Source organism: Eleutherodactylus coqui, chromosome 2 (genome assembly GCF_035609145.1).
Source record: "Eleutherodactylus coqui strain aEleCoq1 chromosome 2, aEleCoq1.hap1, whole genome shotgun sequence".
In the NCBI taxonomy this organism is placed as follows: Eukaryota; Metazoa; Chordata; class Amphibia; order Anura; family Eleutherodactylidae; genus Eleutherodactylus; species Eleutherodactylus coqui.
The window spans coordinates 236,374,527-236,382,260 of record NC_089838.1 but is presented as its reverse complement, the minus strand read 5'-3'; positions in this window follow the sequence as shown (position 1 = coordinate 236,382,260).

Below are 7,734 nucleotides of genomic sequence, written 5' to 3'. Positions count from 1 at the left end.
CTTGGAAGCCCAACATTGACCTATTTCAGACTGCCTCTGTAGGATGGACCTAAGGTTTCCTGCGGGAGGATTTCTGTAGGAAACTCAGACGTGCAGAAGGTGGGTGGAAGGTTGCTAGTTCTGGCTTCTGTTCCTAGGTGAATGTATGTGGAACCCTTCTAAGGCAATGTGCCAGAAGACGTTGTTGGGGAAGATTGCATTCAGCTGCAGTGACTTATTTTTCAACAAATTGTTCATTTTTTTCTCCTATTTTGTAATAGTTGATTGATACGGACAACGTGCAGCTATGAAATTTTGTTTTCTTTTGAGGAAAAAAAAAGCAACAGATATAGTTGTTATTCTACCAAGAGCCTATAAGGTAGCTGCCATGAGTAAAACACAAGTATACGAATGCTTCTCCCATTTCAAACAAGGTAAAATGTCATGATGTACGGAGAAAATGTCCCGATTTCTGGCTAACTGGTGACTGGTTCTTTATCATGACAATGCACCTGCCTACACAGCACTGAGAGATAAGCAATTTTGATGAAAAACAGCATGACACCCTTTGTCTCACCCTCCGTCTTCACCCGATCTCACTCCGTCTGACTTTTTTTACTTCCTCGTGTTAAAAAAGACCTCAATTGGAAAATGTTTAGCTGATGTTGAAGAGGTAAAACTAAAAAATGGCACAAGTACTAAAAGACATCAACAGCAACAATCTTAACCCCCTGGTGACCACTCCACAGTGTTTTTACATTTTGGTTTGCTAGGCTTTAATCCCCGGGGCCGTAAAAACACGCTTCCTCTGAGGATTAAATCCCCACGGGCTGTGAACATGACAGCTCCATGCTGTCAGTTACCAGAGGTAGATGACAACCTGGAGCTGTTATGGGGGGGGGGCCACAGGAAGTTACGCGATCACCACTATTCAATGGATAGCAGTAAGCGCATTAAAGTAAATACAAAGTTTAAAAAAAAGTTAAAGTTTTAGCTCCCCTCATGGATTGGATCCATGAGGGGAGCCGAGAGTACTCACCGCTGTCCTCCGTGATGTCTCGCGGCATTCTGGACCTCCCGGGAAATTTAAAAACTCCCTGCTCCCGGCTAGTATGAGTAATCGAGAGCAGGGTGATGTCACTGATTTACTTTTATGCGGTTCCCGGTCACATGATTGCTGTTATCCAATGGATAACGGCGATCATGTAAAGTAAAAAAAAGTGTAAAAAAAGAAAAATCTTGTTTCATCTCCCTTACAGATCATATCCATGAGGGGAGATGAAATTTCATACCTAAGGCCCCCGGATTTATCCGCAGACCTTACCCTGGCTTCTGCGCTTGCGTCCGTCGCCAAAATGGCGGACGCATGCACAAAAGCCATGGATTACCGGGATAATTAAAAATCTTCCTGCTCCTGGCTACCAAACATAGCTGAGAGCCTGGAGATTTCACGGGGGGCCGCGGTGCGCGGTCCTTGGTCACGTGATCACCGTTATCCAATGAATAATAGCGATCACGTAAAAGTTGAAAAAGTTAAAGTTTCACCTCCTGTCACAGATCCGAACTGTGAGGGGAGGTAAAAATTACTTACCTAAGGCCTCTAGCAATGTTTGTCGAGGGGATCTTTATCCGCGGACCTTTCCCCAATTTCGGTGCATGCGCCCGTAGCCAAAATGGGGAGGACCTGGGAAATTTAAAATCTCCTTGCGCCTGGCTACTAAGGGTAACTGAGAGCCTGGAGCAGTGACCGAGGGCTGCGGTGAGCTGTCCCCGGTCACATGATCGCCATTATCCAACAGATGATAGCGATCATGTAACAGTTAAAAACAGTTGAAATGTAATGCTCCTTTCGGTTTGGGCCCCGTTGTTCATACATACAGAATATTAGGGCCACAATGGGTATGTTTCTGAACACAGAACAAACAGGGATATCCATTTTGGGGGTGAAAATCTTCATTTATATTTGTGCTGTACAAAAAAAACCTCTTTTTTTTTTGGCAATTCTGTCATTTTAAAAACAAAATCATAATTTTTTCCTTCTGCTTTGCTTAGATTCGTTCAAAAACTGTGGGGTCAAAATACACAGTACACCCGTAGATTAATTCATTACGAGGCCTAATTTTCAAAATGGGGGGGGGGGGACATTTGTGGAGGTTCTCTATCGATTTGGCAGTACAAGGGCTCTACAAGTGGGAAATGGGGCATAAAGTGCCTTCAAGCAAAACGCCTTTTCTGAAAGCCACTGGCTGCTCCTTTTATTTTGGGCCTCGTTGTACATACAGACATAATATTAGGGCCACAATGGGTATGTTTCTGAACATGGGACAAACAGGAGTATCAATTTTGGGGTACAAATCCTCATTTTCATATACTCTATAGAAAAAATAAACTGTTTAAAATGATGTATTTGCAAAAATATGAACATTTTTTTTTCCTCTAAAGTGCACTAACTCGTGAAAAAAAGCTGTGGAGTGAAAATACTCATGACACCCCTCAGTGAATATATTAAGTGGGGTAGTATTTTAAATGAGGTCATTCCTGGGGGTATCTAGGATTCTGACACCTGAGACTTTGCAATCTAAGCTAGGTGCAGGAAAACAAAGTGTTCATCAAAATGTTGATGTTAATGTCTCCCAAATGGTTAAACGTTTTTCCAATAGGTGTCCAGAAAAAAAGTAAACAGATGAAATATATACCCCATCAAAAATTTGTACAGTATGTTTACACATATTTGAAATATTGCAATTGAAAATGTGAAAAAATGAAAAAAAATTGCAACATTTTTTCAGTTTTGTCACTTTTAATAAATATGCACAAACTAGCAGTCTATTTGTACCACCTAAATAAAGTACAATATCAGAATCACTTGGATATGCAAAACATTTATGGAGTTATTCTAGATTAACCCCTTCCTGCTCCAGGACGTACATTTACATCCTGGAGCGTGGGTTTGTATGCAGAAAGGTTGCGGGACGACCTCTCTGCATACAGCGCGGGCGTCAGCTGTTTACTACAGCTGACATCCGTGGGCAATAGCCGCGATTGACCGTTCGGCGGATCGTGGCTATTAACCCTTTATATGTCGCTGTCAGTTCTGACAGCGGCATTTAAAGCCCCCGAACGCTGATCGGGGGTCCCGTACGGCCCTCCCCGCGGTGAGATTGGGGGAGCCGTGCAGGTGTCATGGCTTCCGGGGGCCTTCTGAAAGACTCCAGGGCTGCCTTGAGAGGCTGCCTATCAAGCCATCCCCATAGAGGGGCTTGATAGGCTGCCTGTCAGAATGCAGTATGATGTAATGCTATAGCATTACGTCATACTACAGGAGTGATCAAAGTATCGCATATTGTAGTCCCCCAGGGGGACTTAAAAGTAAAGTGAAAAAAAGAGCAATAAAGTTTTTTTAATTGTAAAAAAAAAAAAAAGTTATAAAAGTTTTGCCATATCTATAATTAAAAAGTCTAAATAATAAAATAAAAATACATATGTGGTATCGCCGCGTCCATAAAAGTCTGATCTATCAAAGTAGCACATTATTCACTCTGCACGGTGAACTTCGTCCAAAAATCAAAATAAAGAACACCAGAAATGCACTTTCAGTCACCCTGTCTCCCAAAAAAAAAAACGCAATAAAAAGCGATCAAAAAGTCGTACGTATTCTGAATTAGTACTAACGGAAACTTCAGGACATTCCGCAAAAAGTGAGCCATCACTGAACTACGTCAACAGAAAAATAAAAAAGTTATTGCGCGCACAAGATGACCGCAGAAAATAATTGAAAAAAATTAAATATCTTTGAAAAAAAAAGAGTAGTATAGTAAAAAAAAAATAATATATATATATATACAAATTTGGTATCGTAGCAATCGTACTGACCCATAGAATAAAGTTATCAGGTCATTTATGTTGCAGTTTGTGCGCCATAGAAACAAAACGCACTGAAAGATGGCGGAATGTCGGGTTTTTTTCATTTTACTCCACTTAGAATTTTTAAAAGTTTTTCAGTAAATTATATGGTACATTAAGTAGCACTATGGAAAAATACAACTCGTCCCCCAAAAAACAAGCCCTCATACAGGGACGTCGATGGATAAATAAAGGAGTTATGATTTTTTTTACGGGGGGGGGGGGGGGGACGAAAATGGGGGAAAAAAGGGGTTGAAGTGACATGTCAGATTTACAAAATTTGGCCTGGTCATTAAGGCGCAAATAGACTCGGTCACCAAGGAGATAAAAATGCTTTGAGCAGTGAAAAAAAAAAATGTTTGGACAAATGTATTGCTTCACGCACGCACAAAAACACGCTTGTATTTACAACCATGCATTCCCTATGGTCTGTTCACATGTCCATACTTTGCAGCTGCGTGCCTGCAAAAAAAAGATAGGACATGCGTGCACCACAGGAAATGCACGCATTGTTTTCAATGGAGCCGCGGCCGGCTCCCTGCATTCTTTTTCAGGGAAGGGCTTTACATATAAGCCCTTCCCTGAAAAAGAAACATTTTAGTGCAAAAAAAACCCAAAAAACGTACCTCTCCGCCGTTGCCGTGACCCCCGCGGGCATGAAGAACATATCTGCCGCATACGGCAGATGTTTCCTTCACCCCCGCTAGTTAAAAGAATTCCCTGCTGCTACATCTACGGCAGATAATTCTCAACCGCAGCTGTCACACATGACAGCTGCAGTAGAGAATTCTGCTGCCGGCATCCCCGTCAATGGCTTTTCAGGGAAGGGCTTATGAAGCCATTTCAAAAAGTGTATAAAATAAAAAAAAATCCTCACCTCCCATTAACCTGATAGGGCTCAGCCGCGACTTCTGGCGCTGTCCTCGGCTCTGTAGTTCTGAGCTATCAGCAGCTGGGGATTTAAAATCCCCGCCTGCTGGTAGCTCTGATTGTGATTGGCTGAAGCCAACTATAGAGCCGGGGAAAGCACCAGAAGTCGTCGCTGAGCCCCAGCAGCTGTCAATGGCTTTTCAGGGAAGAGCTTTACAAGTTGTTCCCTGATATGCCTTTTAAAATGGTGTACAAAAAAAAAATAATAATAATAATACTCATCTGCCGGGGCTCAGCCACACCTTCAGCCGCTGTCCCTGGCTCTGTAGCTCTCAGCTATCAGCAGCCGGGGGGAAAAAAATCCCCTCCTGCTGGTAGCTCTGCTTGTGATTGGCTGAGCGCTTCAGCCAATCACAATCAGAGCTCTGCCAGCAGCCGGGGATTTAAAAAAAATAAAAATACTCACCTGCCGGGGCTCAGCCGCAGCTTCTGCAGCTGTTCCCGGATCTGTAGATTTGAACTACCCCTTTCACAGTTTAGACAAATCTAAAATGATAATTCTTTATTAATTATATTTAAAAATTACTTGAACGAACACGGGGCACAACACAGAAGCCACTTGAACTATCAGCAGCCTTTCAAAATTATGTGAAAAAAAAAAAAAAAGAAAAAAAACTCACCTACCGGGTCTCAGCTGTGGCTTCTGCAGCTGTCCTCGGCTCCGCAGTACTGTGCTATCAGCAGCCCGGGATTGAAAATCCCCGCCTGCTGGTAGCTCTGATTGTGATTGGCTGAACTGCTCAGCCAATCACAATTAGAGCTACCAGCAGGCGGGGATTTTTTAAATTCCCGGCTGCTGATAGCACAGTACTGCGGAGCCGAGGACAGCTGCAGAAGCCACAGCTGAGACCCGGTAGGTGAGTTTTTTTTTTTTTTTGGTTTTTCACATAATTTTGAAAGGCTTTTCAGGGAAGGCTTATGAAGCTCTTCCCTGAAAAGCCATTGACGGCTGCCGGGGCTCAGCGGCCACTTCTGACGCTGTCCCCAGCTCTATAGTTTTCAGCTATCAGCTGGTAGCTCTGATTGTGATTGGCTGAAGACGTAGGACTTAGGGTGACTACCCACTAGCGTTTGCGAATTTGCTTTGTTTTTTTTTCCAGGTGTCTATGGGGCTTTCTAATGTTAAAAACTAAAGATGAGCGAGCATACTCGTTAAGGGCAATTACTTGATCGAGCATTGCCCTTAGCAAGTACCTGCCCGCTCGGGAGCAAAGATTCGGCTGCCGGCGGCGGGTAGGGAGCTGCGGGGAAGAGCGAGGAGGAACGGAGGGGAGATCTCTCTCTCCGTTCCCCCCCCCCCCCCCGCTCACCCCTGCTGACTGCCGCAACTCACCTGTCACCCGTGCCGGCAGCCGAATCTTTTCTCTGGAGCGGGGAGATACTCGCTAAGGACAATGCTCGATTGAGCAATTGTCCTTAGCGAGTATGCTCGCTCATCTCTATTAAAAATGCATCGTGGCAAAATCGCAAATTACCGCAGAATCGCGATTTTGTGCGATGCGATTTTAACATTAACAAGTCCCATAGACCCCTGGAGGGGAAAAAAAACGCTGCGAATTTCGCAGTGAAAAACAATTGTAGTGGGTAGTCACACAGGTGACTGATCAAAATTCGTCAGAAACTGACTGCTTTGAGCGATCATTTTGCATTAGCTACTAATAGACGAATCAGCCCTTTAGTACTTCACGTGCATGTATTTAGAGAGCAGCCGGAGGTCTGTTCTCTAAATACATTGCTATTGTTCTCCAGCGGGACAGCGGCTGTTGACAGCTGTTAAAGAAGGTTATCAGAGCTGCCCGCGGAGAACATAGCGCGTGGTCCGTCTTATCTTATTGTCCTGAGGGACGAGGATTTCATGCAGACCTTAAGTCAGCGATGAACAAAAAGTGCGCGTAAGTGCACGATGGGCACACATTTACACACAACGATTATTGCTCAAAAGAAGGCTTTTAAGCGAATTTTGAGCGATAATCATTGCAAGCAAAAGGGCCATTTTGACACTCTGATAAAAAAACTGCGACTATCGAAGTATAAAATCGCATGAACAAAGAATAGCCACGACCAAGTCACAGCTATTCTTCGCGTTTTTTCATGTCTGGCTACAGCGTCTTGCAGTGAACTGACGCCGCAGCTCTGAAATCCCTCGGCCAGCAGAGCTACTTAAATGACTTTAAAAAATCGTTTCTCTGAAGTAACCCATAGGAAACCATTGATTCTAATAGATAGATTCCAATAGATTTTTTTGAAGTGTTTACCTTGTATCAAAATGCCCCTTGTGTGAACTAGCCCTTATAGAGTGGGGTTTGACAGCAAGATCAGACTGCACGTAATCTGTTGTCTGCTACCAAAGAGCAGCCAGGTGTCACAGTTTGCTCCTTGCCTTATTAAGGGCTCATTCATACGGACGTATTTCCAGAGAATGCATATATGCAGAGAATAAAACCCATTGATTTCAATGTGTTCTTTCACACGCATGTATTTTGCGTACACGTTTTGGTTGCCTAAAAAACAACTCAGCACGCTCTACTTTTCGGTGTATTTGTGCATTTAAGGTTTGCATAGAAGTCAATGGGGGGTGTGCAAATGCACAGCCATGCTGGACCAGGAAGCTGCTACATCATATTCAGAAGCATAAAATTGTCTAAAATGTCATTATACTATGCTGTGGCATTAACATTACCATTCACTGTAAATAAAGGGCCTATCCCAAATCCTGAAGACAGCCCCATTACCATTATCCATCCTCTACCAAACCTTATAGTAGGCAATATATATTCTGCTACCTAGTGTTCGTCAGCTACCGGACATACCCAGATGCATTCATCAGGCTATAAGATAGTGAAACACTTGAATCCTAAAATGCCATCACATTAAAAATGTCTGAAATTGACCTTAACCCCTTAAGGACCAAGCGCGGTAAAT